The sequence below is a fragment of the Motacilla alba genome, chromosome 2, assembly GCF_015832195.1.
Source record: "Motacilla alba alba isolate MOTALB_02 chromosome 2, Motacilla_alba_V1.0_pri, whole genome shotgun sequence".
Classification (NCBI taxonomy): Eukaryota; Metazoa; Chordata; class Aves; order Passeriformes; family Motacillidae; genus Motacilla; species Motacilla alba.
Window position 1 is genome coordinate 85724861 of NC_052017.1, and position 25414 is coordinate 85750274.

Below are 25414 nucleotides of genomic sequence, written 5' to 3' on the forward strand. Positions count from 1 at the left end.
TTACCAAAATGCTTTTATTTTGGATTCCTGAATCTCTTTTCTTCAAGCCATTTGTTTAATGGGAAATTCTGAAGTAGTGACATTCTTTCTGATTTAGAGCATCATCAAATTTTGAAGGGTCAGAGTTTCTTGCAGAGCAGAAATTCCAATTTTGACCATCTCTCAGTGCAGTGAGTACTTCATTCACTGTGACTGTTTGCCAACTCAGTGAAAAGCTGGGTACTAAATTGCTGTTCAAATTTGGAGTTTAGTTGGCTAATATTACTGCTGATCAAAAGAATATGAACATATGGTTATATTGTTGGACAAGTACATTGTCTGTGATGTCTTGGTTTTTCAGAAGATAATGAGACTTATAATAATTGCTTTTCCTCAGATACTCCATTTCTGGTTGACAATTTTTTAAAATAGGACCCAAGCTTTTGTAGAGCATAGAATGTTTATTCTTCCTTCCTTCTGCACTCAGAATACATCCTCACAACCTACAAAATAAACCAGAGTCACAAATAAGTCATAGTTTTACTATTAAAGCTTTTGCAATAGATTGATGTGCAATATGGCCACTATTATTGAGCCTTTTATTAAATTCTACTTCTTTCTTAATTTCTTTTTAGTCATAATTTCTTGGCAGAGCACTATATACTAACAATAACTCTTTATCCTCTTACCTGGTAACTTTATCTACAGAACCACATGTTGTTTTCCTTTTACTGTAATTATGATGGGCTGGAGTTGAGGCTGTCTTAACACTATTTTATACAAATATAGTATCCTCTATTTAAGCAGAATGCATCTCATTCTATACATGTGGTTGCAAAAAAAGTACTTTTGGATATTTCATCACATATTGAAAGTGCTGAACTCTTGGATAATACGAGTGCCTGGCTGGTGGTAATATCCTTGAAATTTTTCTGCTTGTTTCCTAAAATATCTGCATTGTCAGAAATTTTGTTCTCCTGACACAGAGTCATGGAGTGCTTTGTTCAAACAGTGCTGACTATGGTGTAATAAATGTCCCCAGCTGTTTTATGGGAACCTTTAACATAGAGGCTGAGTGACAAGTAGTCCATAAACCTTCTTCCACTGTTGTAATGGACCTTGAAAATCTGCTAACCCCTGGAGGACTAGGGAGGTCAAGGAAAGGCAGGATATAAAAAATAGTATTAACACATGGTTAGTGTAAGCAAACATAATGAGATTTTGCATTTAAATGAAATTTTATATACTCAGAGGAAGCATCATCTAGCAGTTAAGGCATAGAACTGGGAACTGAATGCTGCTGCTTCTATTCTTGGCCATGAGGCTGAAGGTTTTGTTCCAAATGGAGAAGAGCAGAGGTCAAAAATATACCTGAATAAAAGAGCTTTCTGTTTTTAATAATGGCATGAGATAAGGTGGTATCTCAAAGCTTTACATAGAAACAGAGCTTTGATTTCAGATAAGATTTCTATGAAAACCAACTCAGAATTTCATAAAAGGGACAGATCAGAGTTAAATGAAAATGGATATGAGAGGAAAGTCATACTCAGTCTGAAATCATGTGAAGAAAGGTAGGTAAGTTTAGTCAGAGGTCAGCAAATGTAGAAAGCACCAAGGGTAGTAATGGCACAATTATTAGTTAAAAGGTCATGAAATGTGTCTGTCTCATACACCCATGAAATTTCGGTAGCTGTCTGGCAAAGGATATTAAAAGCCTGCTTTTGTATGAATGTAAGATTACTCACACAGAGAAATTTGTGTGAAGTCCAGGTGGTAATTCATGGTCTTCAGAGGGTTTGTGCCTGCAGTTTGAATGGGAATGGATTCAAATGAAGTCATTCTGAGCTGTGCTCAGCTGCACAGGTAATGTGCACATGTGAAACTGCCATATGAAAAAAACTAAAACTTAATTGAGACAGCTTGGAAAGTTTGACTCCAGGTATGCAGAGCTTTGTCCGCATTTTCTTGGCTCTAGCACACCTTCATGCCATCATCAGGTTTCTCTCTCTTTCTACAGTATCCAAGCTCTCATTGAGCAGATCAGCTATTAATTAAAAAAGTTGGGGTTATTCTACCACAGATGTCTCTTCTGTTCATAGTCTACTGCTCTGTGTTCTAGATTTGGAAGGTGGTGGTGCTTGGGCATTCCTGTAGTGTGAAGGTATTTATTTCCAAGATAAGAAAATACAGAAGTTTTGGAATCACATATGGGCAGAACCACTTGTCTCTGGATACCGGCTATACTCTAATCATCTAATGTTAAGATGTTCCTGATGTGTCTTACATCCTTGACATGCCCAGTGTGTCTCCAGCCTGGGGACTGCTGAGCACTTCAGCATGTCTTGTACTCCAGACCTGTCAGGATTTCAAACTGAGAGATGGATGCAAGATTCAATGTTGTGGTGCTGGCACACTCAGTTCTGGTCTGGTGGCATTCATCCAGCAGTTGGGAGGTCCTTCTTCCCACTTCAAGTCCCACCTCTGCCTAAATAGATAAGAATTTGCATTTTCTGTCTCTCTGGGGAGGCACCTTAAACAACATGCTCAGAGTGAGCTTTGAGAAAGGGTGATGGGACAGGGAGTAAAGATTGTCCTTCCCTTGTTTCAAGCTGTTCCAGTTTCAATGAAGTGATTAAATGTTTGTTGGATTGGGGTTTGCAGGAGGAGAATGAATGAACTGTACCAAGAGATAGAGGAGAAGGGGCCAAATATTTTCAGATATTTAAAGTGTTTAAAGCTGGAATTTGATATTCCAAGTGTGCTCCATGATGTTTGGAGCAGATGTTGTCTGTATTTTGTGAGCAAGGGATGGCTCAAGTATCCATCTTCAGGAGATGGTACATAATGGTGAATTGTGCAACTCCCAGCTCAGGGTAGCACCTGTGTTGGGGAGGGTGGGGGAGAAAGAAGGGCACCTCTGCCTCCAGCAGCATCACTCAACCAGCTTCATCAGATCAGCTTTCCAAGCTGTCCCCATCTAATGGCACAACAGTGTCCAAGTCAGGATATGGAGTGTCAAAGCAGCAAGGACTGCCTCCGAGGATGTAGTCCATTGTACTTCATGCATCAAGAATCCCAGTGACACCTATAAACCTCTTTGTAAAGCTCTTTAAAATCCCCAATGAAAAATGAAATAGCACTATTTTTTCTAATAAGAATTGATCAAAATTCTAAGAGAGGGAAGGTTTTAGAGGAGATACTATCTTTTATTAGATCAACAGCTATGCTTGAAAGAAGCAGGCCAGCTTTCAGGCACAAATCTCTTCTTTGTAATCTTGATCACTGCTCATTACCACAAGGTGTTGCAAAGTCAACCTCCCAGTTTGTCTCTATCTTTGAATGCCTTTCTCATTTTATTGCAGGAAGTTATATTTTCCTTTATATTGCTGATTTCATGATTATTCCTATTAGTCATCCTGCCTGAAGTGTAGTTTACAGAAGCTAGACTGAATTACCTTTTACAGCTCCAGAATACCCATCTGTATTCTGCAGCAGCAGAATGCCCATCTGCCATGTTCCATTTGCTTTCCACTTCTGTCTCTAACACCTGAATGTAGAAAGCTAAAAAAGTGGGTCCAGCATTTTGCATTCCAGCAGGCACACATTCAGGAAGTAAATTTATTGATGAAATATTTAATAGTTAATTAATCAATTTTTACAACTGCAATTCTAAAAGGAACAGCTGTTACTTAATTTATTGAAGTTAAGTTACCCCAATGCACTTGGGTTCATAGTTAAAAAAAGGTAATTCCTTGCGGAATAAAAAGAAGAAAGAAGCTGGAGGCAGAGAGGAAAAATAATTACTTTTTTTTTTCTGTATTTCCAAAACAACTGTCAGCTTTCTGTGGAAAGTCAGTCTTTGTGTCCATTTCCCTGCTCTTCTCTTACTGAAAAGTATCTAGTCTGATATCTTTCTGCAAATGCTCTGCAGAGGGAATTGAACCTGTTTGTTTTGTTTTGTTTTCTCTTTGATTTTCTCTTTAAAATCTTCGTTAGGCTTTCACAATTTATTCATAGATATGCATTAACAAGAGAGCAGAAGCTGGGCAAAAAAATGAAGTAGGTTTTCAAATGAAATTCGTCTGTAACACTTGCCCCCAGTAAACTGAACACTCTGTTATGCTCTATTTAAAGATGTCTCCATGAACCTGTTAAGTTTTGCATCTGTCCAAATTCAAGGCATTGTGAGATGAGATTTTGTCTCAAGCTGAGTCCTGAGGCTGGAGTTCAGCTACTGAAGCACTAATGTAACTGCATATTTTTCATTGTAAACAGTTTTCATAAAATGTTGGTTGACTTTTGTTATTTTCAACTTCAAATGAAAAGCAAGTCTTCTCCCAATTCCCAAATATTCATGAATATAATATAAATGTATTATCAACTCTGGCAGACAAACACCTGTACCATATGCTGTGAGTTCAGTGCATTATTTATGGAGCAAAGCATTATTCATAGGTATGAATAAGGGCAGTGACACCCTGGCCTTTTGTTTCCCCCTTTCTTCTTGGTCCTTCTAATAGACCTGCAAAATATAAGGACTCCAGGAGCCTTTACAGGAGGAGTCAAAGTTAAGAATTGTGATGAAAAAACCTGGTAACTGTAAGAATAACCGGGCATAAAAAGTCAATTGCTTGCAAGGTGTTGGGAGCTTGGCAAGAAAGTATCAAAGAAATATTGCATCATGTCTTCATTATAGGACTATAGATGCTGTGCAGAGCAACATTAATGAACTCCTCTGAAACTTAGGGGAAGGTTGAACCAGTCTAAACTCACTTGCTGCTTTGGTCTAATTTGGGCATACATTAATGTCTTTATAGTTTGATGCTGAGGAGTAGATGGAAACCTGCTACAATCCACTAAATATGCTGTCGTGTTCAGTTAACAAAACCATCAGAATTCATAAAACTCTAAATATATCCAAAAATTGGTTAAAATTGCAAAATAAATTAGAAGAGAGTAAATCAAAATAAGAGCAAATGTGAATAAGGAAATAGTAAAGTGAAATATTGCATTTAAGTGTAAAAGATACTGAAACATTAACATTGGTTTGCATTTAAGAAATTACTAAAATTATGTTTTAGAATTGGATGCAAAATTTATTGGCTAAGAATTGTTCCTGGAGCAAGGCAGCATTATTTGTTCTAATACTGATGAATTCATTACAAAGAAGCATGAGTGTAAAAATTTCCCTCTCCACCCATTCTTCCATCTCTACTTCTTTCAGAATTGTAGATATACTTCTGCATGTCACCAGGACATATTGAAATATAGCACATTTCTTGAAAGCTGTTCAGTTCCTTCCCTTTTGTGCAGTTGCATGAAAAATTCTTTTGTTGGCTCAGGCATTGATAAAGTAATAGCAATTTCTGCAAGCATAACTATTCAACTTCATTATTTCTTTGGAGAAATTCCATGGAATGGAGCAGGAGGAGTGAAATTGAGGAGACTTATTGCAATTTAAAGTAAAAAATATTGTTAATTACTACAAAATAAGAAAAAGAAAACGTAACTTTCTGTATTTAGTTAATGGTAAGGTTTGGGGATTTTTTACATGAATGTCATTTACTTCCCCTAAGGAGATGTTTCTGATGCATGACCCATCTGAGAGTCTGAGAACCACTCTTAGGGTGTCTGTAGAACTTTGCTAAGAAAATCAAGCCTATTGGGTAAATTTTAAGGAGCTGCAAGCAAAACAAAGTTGAAAACTAATGCTATATGATAGTACCAGTAGAGAACTAGATATATTTTTTTCCCCATATTGTAACTAGGCTCTGAAGATGTTATCCTAAAAGACTTGGAGTCAACAGGAATACCATTACTGACTTTGAGGGACTTAGAATGTCAGTTTATTGGAGTTTTGTTTGTCTTTAGTGTCTTTAATGCACGTAAGAAGATGCTTGAATAGCAGTAATTGGAATTTCCTAGCTTGGTCATTTGCAAAGCTAGGAGGTTAGAGATTGGTAGAGCTGGGTGTTGTATTGATGCTTTTCCACTGATCGGCTGGATGACCTCTGAACACTGACTTGCCCATTCAGCCCACAGTTAATTTATCACAAAGAGACAGAAAATAAGAAGAATCCATTTTTTTCCTTTCAGAATCCAGCAGCTGTGAAATTTAAAATAAAGCATCTTCAGCAATTCTTGGACAGTGAAAGAGGCAAAATGCTTGAAGGCAGCAAAACAGAGGTTTCTGTGCCTGCAGACAGATACACAGTGGCTGGTAGCCAAAAAGATTTTTCCTCATAATAATAGTTTATTCTTCTGAGTACAGTGGAATATAGAATAATTCCACAAAAGATGATGTTGTTACTGCAAGAACAGACCTGAGTTTGGCCGATGAGGAGCAGAACTCTTTTGCCTTTTCCCTTGTGGAAACTGGAAGAAAGAAGTATGATGCTAAGGAAAAAAAAAATTATAACAGTGGGAGGCTGCTGTGGTAGTGACCAATATTCCACTGCTTTAAGTCTTTATGCTTATTATATTGTGTGTTCTGGATTTAATTACAGATCTAGAGAGTAGTGCTAATAAGGCTGCACAGTTTTGTCTTCTTCCTCTCTCTGAGGCAGAGCTAATTAAAAAAGCATTAATTAATATGTGCTTTGAGGTCCCGGAATTTTAGGTGATTAAAATATTCTCAGTAATATATTATAACTTATAGCGCATGGATTACTATGAAATGGTTTAATGTCACTGACTGTAAAATGTGACCTATCTCAAATGCCACACCTGATAGGGGACAGAGCGGTTGGAATTGACCAGCTCTGTGTCCCTAGAAGAGATCTGTTGAGCTGTCAGTCTCTGGGCTCCCTCTACAAGCCACCCATAGGGGGACATTTATGGCAAAACCTTTGCATCTTTGATTGCAGTACGCTTTTCTGATGCAAAGACTTTATTTTTTAGTCAGGTGCTTACAGCCTATTTTTGGTTTTACATCTGCTCTAGAAAAATTGCAGGTTTGAGTAAAGCATTTTTTTTTATTTCTTTGTGCTCTTAGGTCTCTAATTAACCCACAACACCTTTGTCCTCTTCTTGTGGGCAATGCATAGGAGATAATTACTTAAATATTGAAAACATATTTACTAGCTTCACAATTTCTCTTTGCATCCATTACTGACATTTTGTGATCGTTATGATCAAGGCATATGCACTGTCAGCAAAGAAGACAAGTAGATCTTTTGGTCCAGAATACATATTTAGAATTTGAATTCAGTGAGCAGTAAATGTGGCGGTGAATGTTAATAAATGTTAGAGTCTAGACTACCCTAGTGCTAAATAGGGCAGTTCCTGATTAAACGGGACAGCTTTTAAGTGATCAGCATGGTGGTGCCACCCTTACAGCCACCTCAGGAATGATGATGCCTTCTCCTTCACACCCCTGATGAGAGGAGGATGTTCATTTCCCTGCTATAATATCCTTCAGGTTTCCTACAGACATGTCATTAAGTTAGACAGTCCTCTGCTTTCAGAAAAAGGGTTAAAGATCTGCTTTTCAAAATGACCCCCATTCCCCTCATACAGCAAATTCTTCCTGTTAGAAAAGACTAAACCAAAATACCCTGGCTTCTGAGGATTTTAAATTTGTATCTAGATTTCTAGGCTACTTTTTGGTGCTGATTTCTTCTTATAATCACCATGGCAGCCATACTTAACTCATTTTGTCGTAAAAAGAAGCTTTTTCTACACTTTGTCTATAAAGAACTATGCCAAAAAAAAAGAAGATAATTTTTGTAATTTATTACATGACAACACAAAATTGGAAGCCTGCAATCAGTGGGAAGTAAAAGCTTTCAAAAATAAAGCTACAAGGTGATAAGTTAAAATTGCTGGTTGTCACATCCATCCTACTGCTTTTATCCATAACTACTCTGTTCCTTTTATAAAAGCCTGGATTTATTAGCAACCACTGGAGGCCTTCAGACACCACCAGCCCTTGTAGCTCCCAGGTTAATGACTGGTATTAATTACTACCAATGTACAAATTCCTAAGGCCCTGTACCAGTTGCTATGCTTTTATCTCAGATGCATCTAAAAATCCAGTCTCTAGCTTGATTTAATTGTCACCGTCTTCAGCACTGAGTGTTACTCTAAGCTGAAGCTGTTTACAGGTCTCGTGAATAGTCATATTTGTGTTTGACTGAAAAAAGGGTCAGTGGTTGCAGCAAAATGGGCCTTCACACAGGTTCCAGGGGGAAGAGGGGAGCAGTTGCTTTAGTTTAACCTCCTCTCTGAATGCAGTCATTCCACGTGAAGAATGAAGGAACTGTATGATTGATCACTAATATAAAGGTAGAGGAACAAAGATACAACTTTCAAGACTTCTTCCCAGCCTATTGGTGTCTGTCTTGTGTTGTATTTTAAATAGTGTGACTCTATATTGCTCTTCTAAGCTCTTCTTCAGTACTATATTCACAGAACCCCCATTTTGACAGAGTCTGAGGCTGCCATGAGCACCATCTCCCTCCAGGAAACCCATTAGGTTGGTCCTTCCTACACGCCACCGAAGCAGCCTCTTTCATGCTTTGTCCTCTGATGTCTCTCATGCTGAGGGACTCCCCTCTGCATATATCCATCAACATCTACTTCATCATCACACTTCAGAACTATTTTGCTCTGTAGATCCATTTGTTAGTCCCCAGCAGAGTACATGACAACACGGAGCCAGTGGGCTGACACTGTAACTTCCCACTGGCCAGGGCTGTCTTGTTCCCTTCTTCCCATGACTGGTAGATCACTTGTGACAGTCCTCACCAAAGGACATGGTAGATTCTAAAAATTTACAAGAGATGACTGTAAGTTCATGAAAATAAATCCACTGAACTTTGCAAAATACTTGAAACCCACACTCAGAGAAATAAGGTCCTGAGCTAAAATCATTTAAGGCAGAGAGATTATTAGCAAATTTTAACATATGGTTGTCCTGTTCTTATGATTCCATAACCATCCACTTATGGCCTTACTTTCTGCATTTTTTTTTAATTGAAACACTGGAACAAGAGACTGTCAACAGTCCCAGGAGCAAAAACTGTGCTCAGACATCTCCTAATGTCAATTCTGTAAAAACAGGATATTCAGTTGGAGTGGACAGACCTTTGGCCTAACCCCCTGTAGTCTTTTTTAGGTTTTGTTTTTATGTATCTAAAATGGGAATCAAAATCAGAGTATTTCACTCTTTGTTACTATTTTTATTGTTTTTTCAACAGCACAACTGAATTAGTTACACACACACACACACACACACACACACACACAGAGACAGACAATATTAGAACAGTGGCACCTAAGGCAAAACCCCCCAAATCTGAAGCTTTCCCCGCACATCCCAGTAACCACAGAGATGCTCTGATAAGATGCACATTGGAGGATGTCAATGATGTCTTGAGACACAGTATTCTCTTGGAGAGCTGTTTCAATCTGAAGCAGGTAAAGCAGGTCCTACTGCATCTTTTACAAAGAATTTTTGATAGTTTCCCTATGATTTATCCAGTGGCACAGTGTGAGAGGCTAAAACCCACCATGGGTTTTAGGTATTTTGTTAGTGCACTTTCTACTAGTAGAAATTTAATAGAATAATTTTCTGCCTTTGAAATACCAGATGCCATATTGATCTTTCTCTTATAAATGCTGTTACTATGGATTTTGATGCCTCCTTGCTTATAACAAGACACAGGGATTTGTTGTAGAGCATGTTCTCTGTAGATGTTTTGTAAATGAGTATAATTTGGAGTGATAGAGATGGCTTTTTTTTTTTTTTTTTTTTTTTTTTACCTACAGTTGAGCTACAAAAACAGTGTTTACCAGAGGAGGAATTTTTGAACATTTGAACACCAGAAAAGGTTTTTATTCAATAGTTAATTTTTCCTTTACCTGCATTCTTTTGTGCAGGACTACAAAGGTAATCTGTCTGTCTGAATACTAAAACATCTACAGGGAATAATTCTACCTGTCTCTGTCCTCTTAAGGAGAAATAAACTTCTCCTTCAGAATCTCAGAAAATTAATTTACTGAATACTAGTATTCGCTTTTTTTGCATAAACAAATATATTCTTTTACAAATTTCCCAGACCTCAGCCTTCTCCCATCTCTGTTAACCAGCATTTTCCAAGCTGAAGATGAAGAATTCTCTGGGTGGATTGACAGATGACAGCAGTAATACCATTTGATACACAAATCCTCAAAGATAATTTAAGCACATATTCTTTTGCTGAAGCTGGCAGGAGGTTGGTGCTCAGTGGATTTTAGCACTGGACTGCTGGCAAAAACAAAGTGTAGGTCCCCAGAAGCTCCATCACAAGGATCAGCTCTCAGCACCACATTCTCCTCCTGTACCACACATACCACAACCTGCACTGGTCCTCTCGTGCTGCTTTCCACACGCAGAGAGACTGCTGCAAACATCTCACTGAAAACTGCCAGTGACTCTCACTGTCTATCATTTATGCATGCCTTTGTACCTTCTACAGCTCTCTCCTCTCACCTGACTGACTTTAGAAACCGTTCAGAGTTCCAAGTTTATGTTGTGTCCCACCAAAAACTTCCCTGCTGTCCCTTGGCATTCAACTCAGCTGTGTTTGCTATCACTGGACAGCATCTTTTCTGAAGCTCAACTCACACTGGACCAAGTATCCTTAGCATGCTCTAGTCACTATTTACTGTATTTAAATTAATTTATAGATTTTTCACTTGAATTAAAATCAGACCACAAACTCTAATCTAGATTTACTTAGTGACACTTTACCCAGATGACACATGCACTCTGTGTAAATGCATTTTACTGATCAATCTAAGCCATTGGTATTAAATACAAAATCCAGCCAAAGTACTTTCTGTATGCTGCTTTTCATTAACAACATTGCAGAAGGGCTATTGGCATCTGAAGTAACCAAAGGCTATACTACCAAATTATTCCTGTAATAAATGTATAAATGCTTGATTCTTTTGTTTTCTGTTTCCCTCCTCCCATTTTCACCCCCACAGCTATCTGTGGGAACCTTCTGTTCTGTTATCTCTTCATTTCATTTCCAGTGTTGAACATGATGCCAAAGTTGCCTAAAATTTGCGGTTTTCCTAAAGCCTCTTTGCCCCATAGGAAATGGGGAAAGCATTAAATCATATTCAAGTCCAGTGTCTTGAATATATGTAGAGCCCATTGAAGAGGTTGTGTCCAGAGTAGGTGCAAAGGTGATGGGCTTTGCCTCCCTCACGTCCTTGCAGCAGCTGCCTGGAGGCAGGCAGTGGAGGATGTGTATGAGCAGGCTGTGAAAGCCATGCACTGATGTGCTGGTCTGGTGAGGGCACATGCTCTGGAGGGTGTTTCTGAGCTGTAACAGCTAATGTGCTTTCAGGCTGACCCTGTGCAGCAGACATGTTGTGTTTTGAGAATATTTAAGCTTTGATCCTACCCTTGCCAGACACTGCAGCCACAGTGTGTGTGACCTCAGACTAGTTACTTACTATTTTTGGGCGTCCGTCCTTTTTCTTTTCCAGTTAGCTGCAAGAATAGTCATTGAAGTATATGAAATGCTCAAAAACTGTACTTCAATAGTCTGAACTTCAAAAAATGCCTTGTGTGTTATTCCTTCCGTAAGTGAAAGCATTTGTTCTCTGTGGAGGCTGGGTAGCAGAAGATCATTTGTGGCCAGGATGGTAACATAATCTTTTATAGTCTTTCATGTTTGTAAGAACCGGAATGGACATACATATGCTTGTTCAGAGTCAGAAGGACTTTGCACAAAATTTTCCCTGAATTAAAGAGTAATCAAAGACACAGAGAACACAGCAGGATGATTCCCTGGTAGCCAGTTTCATCAGGCTGTCTATCTGCCTACCTCCTTCACTACCAGGCAAATGCAACAAGAGCAGGAAGTGTCTGTGCTGTGCAGACAGGCACCAGACCTGAAAGTCAGTTTCTTGCTGACTTTGCTCCTTCATGCACGTGGTACAGTGGGACCCATTCAAAAGCAAATACTGTGGTGTAGATGCTTTAGTAAATGACTATGCCCGAGTGCATGACTCAGTACCAGCACAGCTGCAGCCTATGCTGCCTAAGCAGCAGCTAAGCTGGTGCTAACAAGTGCCCTGGACGTAGGATTCTAGGTGCAATATTTGTATAGTGCAATACTTTAGTATAAATTTTTATAATCCATAGTTTGGTTGTTCCCACACAATTCGGCATAACTGGTACTACTGGAAGAGAGAGGGACACAAGCTAAGGGTGTGAGAGGCTGTTGCACTGAATTCAGTAGCAGCTATCCACATGGTTTTGCAGAAGTGACCAGTGGGGGTGTTGTTCTTGAATGTATCGATTGGTGCACAGCTAAACACACAGCTTCAGCTAGAGCTGTAGCTATACTACTGCAGGGAAGGAGGCTGGGAACAATCAGCAGACCCTCACCTGGGTGGGGTGTTTCCACCTGATACATGCTTCACATCCTCATTCTACTTTCCAGACTGGTGAATGAAGCAGAGCTTAAAAAATGGAATAAGCTTCTTTCTTTCTTTCTTATTTTTTTCTTTTTTTAAGAAATCTTTTCCCCTTATTTGTGAATTTCTGTAAGAAAAGCAACTGCAGTCACAGCTTTTGGAATGCATTCAGCTATCAAAGTTCAATGATGTAGTGACAACTAAGTGACAGCTAAATGCTTTAATTCAGTTTGAAGTTAGAGTAATTCAGTAAGAAGGGAATGTATTGCAAAGTACTATTCGATCCCACACACACATTAGACAGCAAGTGGACTGTACATTATTATAATTTCATTTCAAATTTCTGTCAGTTGTGATGTGGGAAAAAATTTCTTCATATAGAGTGTTTAATTCTGGAAGCAATAGTCAGTTCTTAGTACTGGAAGGAAGTAGCAGTGGACAAAACCACCCACAGACTGGCAAATTTAGATCATCTCTAAATCCATCATCAGCTCCATTCTCTGGCATGTTTTAGTTACATACCTCCGACAACACTGATGGTAGCTTAACAGTAAATATGGAAATCAGTTTCTGCAAAGTTGAAGTTACAGGCTTTCCATGGGCCGGCTGGGAGGAGCTACATGGCATGTGCTGTGTGTGCCTGATGGTGTCTGGGAGGCTCGTTTCTGTGTCAGTGTGACACACCAGTCACGCTGCGTCCAACCCTATTTTCTGGTGCCCTCTGGACCCAGCTCTAAACCTGCCAAGCATTTTTACATATATCAGCAGATGCCTGTTCAGTTCCTTCTTTAAAATCTTGTTTTCACTGTTAATTCTGGCCCACACTTTCCATATAGCTGTAGATAAGCCAGAGAGTGGCAGGGCTCTCAGATGTAAAATACCTGCAATAGCTGCTTAGTTCTCCAGGAGGCAACATTCAGTGGCACTGTGTCCAGCCCATGGAGACACTGGCCTGAGACTCGCTGTTTCTGTGAAGGGTACCACTGGATGAAACTTTATATCAGTCCACATGCCTTCCCTTGGTGCTATTTCATTTAATTAATTAGGTCCGTTTTAATAACTGCCTGACTCTGCTTTGTAAATTGGTGCCTGAAAAGCAGTGAAAAGATGATGTTAAGTGCTCGCAAGCAGGACACAAATGCTGTTACACAAGCTCATTTCTATGGAAAAAGGACAGCTCAAATCACAGCTGCATAAGAAGTGGAAAATAAATTATGGCCTGTCGTAATGACCCTGACAGTCTCCTTGTACATCCTTACCCCACAGGGACAGGGAGGCAAAGGAGCTGAACTGTGCAAGCCACAGCATCCCTACTGCAGGGTGTGCCAGCACGTGCCAGTGGATATCCAGCAAGGAGAGAGAGCATGTGCAGGCTGTGGGAGGACAGCACTGCCTGACAAGACAGAGCTTGTGCCAATGGCCTTCCTCCCAAACTGGTGCCAGTCCAGAGGTGAAAGTGGTTTTCCTCTGTGCTGAGTGGAAGTGCTGGACCACTTCACTCTCTCTTCCTTAATTTGGAAAAAAACACACTTTTTCTTTAGGAATTATTGCCTGACTCAGTTTTGGTTTTGTCTGTGGAGATGAGTTTTTTCTGTGCTACCTGAGCTTCTAGAGAATGAACTGCAGTCCTCTCACAGCATAAACTAGCTCTGCCTAAGGAGGGAATGCTTGCACAGGGGTGAGGTTGCTAAGAACTGATGCCAGAGAATCATGGTACATGATTCCATGTGGAACATTTTCACCTTGACCCAGTGCTCCATCCTTCTGAGCTCCTGAAATAGCTGTGATCTTAATTGATTCATACATTTTATGCATGTTTGCTGTGCAGCTGGAAAACAAGTAACAGAGCTTTAGACTTTCAGTCTTTCTTTGAGGATTGATGCAGAATTTGGACAGATTCTCCAGAAACACAGTGGCCAGGGTGATTGAATCTATCAAGCATAACAATATGAGGAGATATCATGGGGACGTGATATGAACTTTCTCAGTTCATTGATGAGGACTGGCAGCAGAAGCCACAAAATAAACGCTCGATTTGTTGAGATTGTGCCCTTTTTTGGCCTCCTTCCAGAACTGAACATATATAGTGGTAAAAGTTAAGCAACCTCTGAAACTTTGCAAAGCCACAATATATGAACTGATGGTAAAATGAAGTGAAGGCTGGCTAACAAGACAAACTAAACATTTGAAGAATTCATAGTGGATATAGGGATGAAAAAATATTTCTCAAGAGGCAATATGTCTAAATCAGCATAAAACAAGTACCAGCCTTTAGATTTTTGCCTGGTGGTGCAACCCCAGCTCAATGGCGTGTGAAGCACAACAGGCCATCTCCCTACCGTGGTTTGTATGCTCTGCTGGGAACAGGCAGAGTAGCTCCAAGTTACACAGCTCTGGAGTAATCTCACTGCTCACTGAGAGACATTGAGTATGAAGAATGAAGGGAAGCTCCTTAAAATAAAGGCCAGATGAGACACTTAGCCTAAAGCTGTAAGAGCCATTGAAATAATTGCTAACTCCTTAACCTTTCAAGAAAAAATTAGCTGAACTGTAAAAAATGAAGGATTAAAAAGTGGGGAGAGGGGAGATAGAGAAAACTAGTCAGAGGAAGACACTTTTAATTTGCAGCCTGCTCTCTTCATCAGAATTACTTTAGGATAATCAGGCAGATGCGGATGTTTCTTGGAAGGTAATGCTTGAGTGGTGAAGGTAGAATATGATGGTTGGATAAAACATGCTTGCCAATTTGACGGGTTACATTATCTTTTATTGACATCCCAACAGAACTGCCAGACTCTGGAGGCTTTATTTTTGCATCAGCCTATTTTTTTATGACATCTGCCATCTTTAGGAATTAAACAAACTTTTTATTGCTGAGTTTTAGCAGATTATCTCAAGCAGCCTTGACTGCTTCTTGGTAAATTGTGTGATATGTGATGTGTTTCTGACTTTAACCTGCATTTTTTCTCCCTTTCTTTCTTTTTCTCTAAAATAATTCAAAATAATTTATGAAATTCGCTCTGTGTAATAATCTAACTTTGATCTGGGGAGACAATAGCAAGGCGAAATAGAAAAAGATGGATTATAGTTCCTACATTAATAGACTTGCAGGAAAAAAAACCCTCGTACACTTTATGAAATGAAAAAGATAAGAGCATGAATTAATAATACTTTAACAGCAGTGGCACAAAATCCTTGAACAGTAATACTCCAAAACTACTCATATTGATTTAAAATCTATATTTAAGACAGTTAGGTTTAGAAGTCCCTCTTCAGCCACATCAGATATAGATTTTCAATTTACAGGATTATTTTAAATTGTGGTCTTTAATTCAGAAAATATCATATAAAGCTTTCCACATTTAAAAGTAAATTCCTTTCTTTTGCTCTCCCAATTTATGCTAGTTAAAGTTTAACAGTCATCACTGATAAATGCTTCTTTTTGACCATGTCAACACAGAACTGCTGCATGACCCACAAAGGCTGTGTCCCAAGCTGCATGCTTATAGACTTTGGAGTCTGGAATGAGGGAAAACCCCTTGTGGATACAGATCAGAAGAAGATGAGGCTAATGGAGCACTTAAGGTCACTGAGGGCCAAATTCTGCCTGAGGTGATGTGTACCTATTGAGTACCACAAGGGTTTGTGTTCATGAAAGGGCAGAGTTTGTCAAAATCATTTTACTGCTAATAAATAGAGATTGATCTACTTTAAAATAAAGTTAGCCAGTTCTTTGCTTTATATTGAAGTAGCAGCATAAGAGAATTGATTATTGCTTTCTTGAATTCCAAAACAGTTCCTGAGGATTTTGCTGGAAGCATGTACTGTTCATTCAAAGGGAAATGATTACAGCCTGCAGCTACATTAATGTGCTGATATGTAATTAGCACAGTGTCACTTTAAACAGCAAATTAATTCACAATGGTTAGATAAATTGTAACACATAGTCACATCTGTTTTTCTGTAAAACGACCAAAATTTTTAGTCTGCCCCAGCGAAAATGTCCTCTCCAAAGAAAAGGGTGAATTGGTGTGGAAGAGATGTGAAATTTAATTAGAACTAAAGGGTATTTGTCACAAACTCAAAAATTGTTACAAAGCATGGAGGCTGGGAAAAAAATATTCCAACAGTGTCAAGAAATTTCTCTCTTAACTAATGATAGTATGGGCAGAGAAGGCAGTATCCAGATCCAAAGGAAAGTGCTGGTTTACATTTAATGTCTTGAAGATGAGGAAAAATCACCCTGGCTCGAGTTCAAATTCGTATTCTGTGGCTTCAGTATTCCTGTAATGTGTTTCTGAAATTGGAAAATAATTCTCTTCTCACTTTGGGTCCAGCCACACCACCGAATTTTATTTGTGGGCATGGTGGTGGAAGTCAGAATTCCTCTCCGACCTCCAGTTTAGGGGTTTGATTTGATGACCAGGTATGGAATGGTATCTCCTCATCCTGGGGAAAGAACCCCCTGGACATCTCTGAGGTCATATGAACACATTATGTTCTTGCTCCTTATGCAAACCACAGAAGTAATGATTGTCTGGCTAATGATATCTGCCAGCGATGGCTCTTGAATGACTCACTGTGAGGATTACACTGGCCAGCTTAGCTGAGAGGCTGGATTTCAATGATCATTCACTGTGGCTTCCAACTTCCTCTCGGGGAGTAAAACACCAGGCAAGAGGTGATTTGCAAATATCTGCCTCCATTCCGTCGTATTCATCATGACTCACAGTTTATAGCCGTGGAGTGAAAGATGATTGCCCTGTCACACTAGGGAAATGAATCCTGAGGAATGAGCAGATTTCCCATTTATCCATAAATCACCTTATCCTTGTTGGTGGTATAAAACAGGTAAAAGGATGCTCTGTGTACAGCAGGTTGCTTGCTAATACATCGTGCTTCCTCTCTGAGGTGTCACACAGAGCCGACAATGAGACCCTTCCACAGAGCCTTGTGGGCTTAGACTAACCTCTCAGAAATGCCTTCAGTGAACAAAAGCAAGGAGACACAAAAGGAGGAAGTGCAGAATAATTAAGCAGAATCCTCTCTAGCTCAGAATATTTTCATGCTTTTTCCACAGGGCATCAGCAAATCTTTAAGGATGCAATTTCAGCTCTAACCTTGAATTTCCTTGCTGTAGAAATGGGATGGAGTGAATCATTTAGTTTTATCTGAACATACTTTTTCTGTAAAAAGCAGATTAATTCTGGGTCCCAAGTTTCTAGTACTCTGTGTTTTGATTTCCTTTTAGTGCCTATATAGGCACAGTTTAGGGAATTGGTAAGACAGATGGAGCTTGGTTAACATGATTTTTTTTCACACTGAATGTAAAATGGTTGGGTATTTTTTTTACTATGCAGCTGAGATATGAAAGGCAGGTGGCTGGAAATAACTAATTTCTAGATAAACTATATCATTCATAGCAAAAATCTTAGAATATATGTATGAAAAGATTTGGGGATTCCTCAAGTTGCAGACTAATAGCTAGAAACTGTTGTTGCGCTCATCAGTAGGCAATTTTAAGAGCCGTGTTACTGTCAAAAATACTGATGGCATTCCTTTTGATGTACTCCAAGGGAGAGACCTTTTAATTCATAGCTTTGTCCTTTGCCTAATCTAAAGTCTGACCAGTTGAACTGTACTTTATTCCATGCGAGATAAATCTGGAAATGAACAAACTGATAGCTGTGACTTTTATACTTTTATTTGAAGTAGATAGAAAAGCTTAAAAAAATTAAAATCTTTTGAACAGAAGTTTGACATTTTAGAGCAAACAGCTTATGTAATTTGCTTAATTCTGTTAATGTGAGTATTTATCAACAGAGTGCCTGAACAGGCATTCAGTCGGTCATCCTCATAAAAATAGCAGCCAAGTACACTTCTTTTCCTCACCCCCTTCTGTGAGTTTGTTTGGAGAAGCAAAAGTACCGATTAAAGTAGCAACAGCATAAAAGTAATATGTGGAGAGTCAGACACAAAAAACCAATAAATCTGCCAAAGATTTTTTGAACTGAGATAGCAATAATGTTGTCTTGTGCACCTGGCTTCAAAGTGCTGATCTTTATTAGAAGGTATAGCAATATATTTTACTGGATTCACACACACACACACACACACACACACACACACACATATATATATATATATATATATATCTTTATATATATACAGATAGATAGATAGATATAGATATAGATATAGATCTATTCATAGGTATATGAAGGGATTTTCAAGCTCTGCTTTTCAAACCATTTCAGTTGGGAACAAAATGTAAGTCCACAGGGAAAAGAACACATAGAAGTAAATACTGTGCTCATAAGAAATTCAAAAACAGCTCTGAATATTTTTGTTAGCATTAATTTATGACTTGAGTTGAGCAAACAGTAAAAAAAGATGCTGTCCTGTGAATATCTGCCTGGATTCACAAGTGAATTTCAATTTAACTCTTTGAACCATTTCAAGGGGCTGTTTTCTGTGGATATTTGGTACAGAGCTTTATTAGCAGAAACTGCTCTCAGAAATGCCTACCCTTTAAATTCATAAGTTTGAATGTTCACCAGAAGTGGTTTCTTGAGCTGCATATCCACAATGTCAGTTAGTAAATTAGACAACTAACCTCATCAGGAATAAGGTTTACATGGCTTATATAATTTAGAAATGCAGTGTGATTTACAAATGTTCACAACTCCTTATGAGTGATCTGCAGACCTGGAATTATTAATTATGAAGGCATTCATAAATAATTTTGCATAACAAATTTGGAAATGTTGTGATCCGTGTAAGGGCAATTTGCAAACAAGAAACAAAAGGCAGCATTTGTTTCTACATGATTAGTCGCTAATTATTCGCTTAGCTTTATCTGCTATTGAAAGAACAGGTGCTGGCAAAGTTGCCAAAGAAATACTTTCAGCCATCAAGATCTGGAGATCATGCTGCAAAGTCAGTAGGGCTGATTCCAACTGCTGTGAGCTGGTGTGTCTTTGCTGAGGTCAACTAAATGGCAGCTTTAGATTCCAGGTCAAAACTTGGCTTTTCTGCCCCAGGTTGGCAGCTGCTCGGGTGTTTTTTCCATTTGCTGTGTTAACAGTACCAACAGCACACAGTGTTATCTGTGCACCTGATTTCCATTCTTCTCCACTTTTCTTTCGCAGATTGACACATAGGTTGAATTCAAAAGTGCAGGAAAAGAGCTTTGGCTGCGAAAGGAACCTGCACATCACAGGGTTTGCTCTAAACTATTGTGAGACCTCCGGCTACAACACAGGACATGGGAGCTTTTCTGAACCCTCGTGTCTTGTGTTGCAGCCAGAGGGGCACATCTTTTCAGCAGAGTCTGAGATAAGGAGAAGAAACCAACGTGAAAGAGATGTAAAGAGAAAGTGAGAGATGGGTACAGGCATGGGACTTCACTGAACATCTAAAGAAGCAGACACAGGAATGTTATCCTTGGCATTAACCTTTGAAACTTTCTCCTAGATCCAGAGGAGATGTCCGATTTCTGGCTGATCTTGAATGCAGATTGAAAGTTCTGAATCAGGTAGTAAAAGTTACTATATTTGCAATACCACTGACATTGCTATTTTTTGGGGTTTTTTTCTGCAAATTTGACTAGGATTGCTGAATTAAACACTAAACAGTTTGCAATTATCACATGATCTGTCCTTTTGAAACTCAGCTGGTTTGCATCTGTATTTCAGCTGTTGTAGGTATGAGCTTTCCATAGAAATAGAGCTAGAATAAGTATCCTCACATGTTTTAAGCAGAGAGCATGCCTATGATTAGCACTGAACTTTTTGTTTCTCACTGGGACAAATTTTTCACTTTTTTCAGCAGCTGACTTCAAAGTGTGCCTCATCTTGGGTAGGAGCTGCAACACAGTTTCTTTGTTTTGGCTTAACTTTGCCACTTGTTTGAAACATTGCATGCCTTTTTGTCCCATGCAATAAAGTGCACTCAACTGAAATCTTCCTTTTTAATGCTGCATTATATTGGACACACTGGGATATAATGTTTTAAATGTATGGATTAAAAATATATTGAAATACTGAAATACTCAGAAGAGGATTATGGATTTGTATTTTGAGTTATTAAAATAATATAATAAGGGTAATTAAAAATATTTGTGTTTCAGTCCTTCCATTTTGACATCTTTTAGGAAGCTGCAAAGACATATCTCCTCATGTGTCAATAGACACATTTAGATTTTGGTGTAAAAGCTGAATAATTTGGAATATGTTTCCAGACTGTCTCTTAGCACTCAGACTTTGCCCCGTTCTCTTTTAACTGATTTCAGTGGCAAAACACAAAAAAACAAAGCTCTGATCAAGGAGTTAAGAATAGTAGGAGCTAAACCTTGGGTCGTCACAAGACAGAGTTTTTGAAGACTGCCTTAGCAGGCAAATACTCTATTTTTGTACTCTATTTTGGATTATTATTTCCTGGGGTGGGATGGGGGGGGGGGGGGGGGGGGGGGGGGGGAAGGTACTTTTAAGAAATGTAAATAAATATTCTCACCTTCACTTCTCTGATCAGGCTCAGTGTTTCCTGCACACTTTGTGTAGTTACCATTTAAATGAGAGACAGTGATTTGCTTAAAAAAGCAGCCTCCTGAGTCACTGGCTGACTTTTCAAAGCCATTTATACTTTTCTGTTTGATCTCCTGAGCTTTGGTGCAAGTCAGCAGAATGAATTAGCAAAATAACCCACAAGAGACCAATAGTCCAATGCCATCTATTATTCCACTGATTCCCACTGCATTGAAAAACCCAGTTGTTGCATCTCTGTGTGTGCGTGTCTCTGTCTCCAGCACTTCTTTCAGTCCTGAAGGATAAAACCTGATAAAATTGAAAAATTTTGCTAGAGGAGCTCCACCTTTCAGTATTCTTGAATGCAGCTAACTAGTGCAAGTTTGGACACCTTCTGAGGGGAAAAGGGGTGAGAAAAACTTTCCTGTCCCAGTGGAAGGCCTTGGAGGTGTCAACACTTCAGGAGAGAGCAGGAACTCATGCACTGGGATAGAAGAACAGAACTCTGGGTGTAAATTTCTGCAATTGCAAAGTTTACTACAGCCCAGGCACTTTACCTAGTGTTTTTTTCCCTTTCTAAAATATCCCATATGGGCTTGCAAAAATTCCAAGAGCTTCTTAAAATACTCAAAATGAAGGATGTACTTCAGGGTTTTTTCAGTGATCTTTATTCAAATACTTTGCTTCCTATTGCATACATTACGTTTTGCACTTGAATTACAAAGCAAATGGTTTGACAGAAAAATATGCCTGTGCTGTGGGAGAGGTGTAGTTTTTTGCTCTGGAGTCTGCCAGCTAGACTGTACCAGCTGAGTAGAGTTTTACAAGTAGTTAGCCATCAGATTGTAGCCAAACCCCTAGTTTAAAGAAAAAAACCCAGCAGTTAAGTATAGTTTAATTTTTTTCCCACAGGAAGTCTTGTTATTATAAACTGTAATTAGTGGGTTTAACTCAGCAATATTTCATTTCTCTTACTGGAGGAAAAAGCTTTCTAGCTGAGCATCTTTGTTAGAGCTGTCAGTGTCTGCATTCAGAAAAGGAAAAGAGCTGTGATCGAAAATGGGTAATTTCTTGGCAGTTTACATGCACACCCTGCCAATCAAGAAAGCTGGGGCCTCCTAATGATATTAAAATAACAGAAAAAGAAATTTTGTCTAACATTCAGGTGTTTTTCAAAGAACCTATTTGCTCAAGCGAGAAGTTTTATTTGTTGGCGGTGGCTGAATGCTTGATTACAGTAGCTGTGCTAAATATCACTGCTGGCGCTTGAGATATATTTAGATTCAGCTCCCTCTGTCTCAGAAAAACCAGCAATTAAAATGCAGCACTGTAACATAACGTAACTGATAATAGGTATAGGGCTGAGGAAGCTTTGAGGTGTTGCCAAATCTGCTATGGAAACCATGGATAAAGCATGAAAATGGTGGGAGCTATTTCTTCGTGTACTAGTCAGAGCCCATACTCAATTTCATCAGTGAAACATGCAGCAGTGCAGGGATTTTCCAGGGAATCTGAAGGAGTTAGGTGCCTTTGACAGCAATAATCACTACAGCATTAATCTTACTGTCTATAATTTATCTGTTTCACAAGATTTGTTAGTCCTGCACAGACCTAAAATACCTCTTTTAAAAGCCTCTCCTCTCCTCTCCTCTCCTCTCCTCTCCTCTCCTCTCCTCTCCTCTCCTCTCCTCTCCTCTCCTCTCCTCTCCTCTCCTCTCCTCTCCTCTCCTCTCCTCTCCATCCATCCTTTGGGTTCTGAATCTCTGCACGTGATGTTTACTTTATCCTATCCTATCCTATCCTGTCCTGTCCTGTCCTATCCTATCCTGTCCATGTCTGAACCTTTTGTGATTTCCTCTTTTCTCTGCTCCCTGTTCTCCTCCTCCCCCTTCTCTGAATACTCTCAGAATACTCTGGTTTAATGAGTGCTAAAGTCATTAAACTCTATGAAGGCTCAGACACCTCGAGACAGTCCCAGGACAGAGGACATAGCAGAATGCAAGGTCTAGTACATAATTCTTGACTATTTTTAACTGTAATCCCTGTGCAGGAAATCCAGCACAGTACATCTTGAAGGACAAAGGGGGAAGGCATTGTCTCCTTGGCACATAACGTTTGACTTTGCTGGCAGAAACCTGCTTGGCAACATACATGGAAAAGGCCTGTGCTCTTACAGGCTCTGAACTTTCCAGGAGTTGCACTTATTGAGAAAAAGAGATGCAATAAAGAGCCACCCCTGTATTCATTTGAGCTCAATTTATGCTTTGAAAGTCCCGTGCAGTTCATTGAAAGAGTTTCTCCATCTGTCTTCAAAACATGGAACTTAGTGTTTGTCAGAGCTCCATACTGACAGGATAAGGAACTGACTTACCCTGTTTATCCTTAAAACAGTGGCACTGTATAAGTTACTTTAGCCAGTGACTTTCCTGAAAAGCAAAGGAGCCTGTTTATATTTGCAGGCTGAATCAGTCTGTGATCACTATATGGAGCATGAGAACAAAAGTGGCAATTCACTCAAACCACAAAAAAATCTTATCTGTCATTAACAGTGCCATTCTTTAAAGCTCCTTTCAGTATTTTTAAATTGAATTATCATATGTATGGTCTACACTTCCTTGATGCACTGAGTTATTTAATTGACAAAAACATCATTTTCAACTGAAAAAGACATCTTTGCTGGAAACATAATAATCCATGCACCATTAGCCTTCGTTATAGTCAGAAAGAAACAGTAAAAATGTCACCTTCTAGCTCAGGTCAGCTTCCTGAGTGGTTCACAGGTGGTGTTTGTTCACTTTACTGACTAAAATAAATCTTATTTCTCTCAGCTGCAAGAACAACATAGCTAATGGAGATTGAGGTGGGCTTTAGGCTGCATCGCATATATTCAGCAGAGATTAATTTAGTACTTTAATGAAGAATGTTTACTAGTAGTCATGATTCAGGGGAAACATCCATTAAGAGCCTTGGGTGAACTTGCAGTAGTCAGAAAAGAGATTGTCCCTGTAAATTAAGCCTTGCTGAAGAGGCATGGCAATCATGTGGCGCTCCTGGAATGGGGCTGGGCCAGGCAAGGCAGGCCACTTGTGGGTACGCGCCTCCTCCCTGCAGGCAAAGGAAGGCAGCAAGGCAAGATCTGCCAGAGCAATCCTGTAAATCCGACAGAGGGTTGACACAGAATCCCAGTGGGAGTGATGGGGTGAGTGATTGGTGCCTGTGGCAGCAGGAAAATGAGGAGGGTTTTTTTTTCCCTTTTACACTGACCTGCAAAGCCAGTTAGCTGTGAGAGGACATTCTTCAGTTGCCTACCTTTTTAAAGGCAGAGTGGCTTTCATGGCAGTACAAGCCATGTCCTGAACCCTCATGCATCCTGCTCCTGGCTGACACAATGACACTGTGGCAGCATTGCTGATCTTCATGCTTGCCTCAAGCACAGGCTCCTGTCTGGCCCCACTGCACTTTTGATGCTTTTCTCCCTTGATTCTGCTCTCCAAAGAGAAAGAAACTGCTGGTGGAGCCAGCAGCAGAAGAGAGAATTGGGATTTTCTACACAATGCCATTGGTACATTTTCCTCACCATCACTGTGCTGGGAAGAGCTCTGACCTGTATGGACCCAGACCGGGTCTGTAGGTTGTGTGGTGTAGCTGGAGCAGGATGGAATCAGGCTGGGATTAGGGTATCCTATTAGGGCAGCATGTGAGTGGGCAAAGGCCACCAGTGTCAGTCATTCTGCTCTAAGGGGGCTGGGAGGGAAGGAGGATGAGTCAGGGGCTGAGAGAGGGACAGAGGAAGAGGAGGAGATCCAAACCCACATCCTGAAAGACTGCACTGTCTCCTCTTCCAGATTTTGCAGTGTGTCCTTGTAATGACCTACTATTTCAACCTTATGGAGGTTTGGAATGCCATTGACCCTCAGCACCTGGCACAGAAATGCAAAGCCACAATCTCTGCCTTATTTGCAGAAGGAGGCTGGGACTATTTTGAATTTTGAAGCCATGACAATCAAAAAAAGGTTTGAAATGGAGAGTGGTGAAGAAAAGGAGACTAAACCAGAGTATGTGTGGGTGTGTGCAGGTGTACTCTCCAGATCATGGGCTGAGGAGAGAAGAGGTGCAAATGTTTGGCAGCTGATGTCAGAGACGCCTGTTTCCCATGTGTTCCTCCAGAGCAACTGTATCAAATTCTGCTGAGCCACCTGGCTTCCCTGTAAAGGAATGGGTCATGAAACTTTCCTAACTGTCTTTGCTGCAGGAGTCATTTCAGTTTTTCAGAAGAGTTGCAAACCTGCAAGCTGAACCTGAATGTCATTCACAAACGCTGTTCTCTTTACCTCTCCCTCCTGCGTGGGTGTATCACACCAGGTTATTGAGGCAGTGCTACAGTTCAGTGTTTTCTGTTTGAATTTGATAATAAACATTGCAAAAGGCAAACACATTTCCTTCTACTCTGCTAGCAGGGGAAAAGCAAGGAGTAGAAGAGGCACTGAGAT

At 39.7% G+C, this 25414-nt stretch overlaps 1 long non-coding RNA gene across 6 annotated transcripts in view; it reads left to right on the forward strand.

Annotated features, from left to right (window-relative positions):
- The window catches only part of LOC119697415, a 101341-nt gene that overhangs the window by 22484 nt on the left and 53443 nt on the right, over window positions 1-25414 (forward strand). For 5 of the 6 annotated variants that reach the window (XR_005255841.1, XR_005255842.1, XR_005255839.1 and 2 more), the window contains one exon: window positions 19876-19936. The exons of the other annotated variant lie outside the window; for it this stretch is intronic. This is a non-coding gene — a long non-coding RNA (uncharacterized LOC119697415). The remainder of the gene's footprint in view (window positions 1-19875; window positions 19937-25414) is intronic. 6 annotated transcript variants of the gene reach the window in all.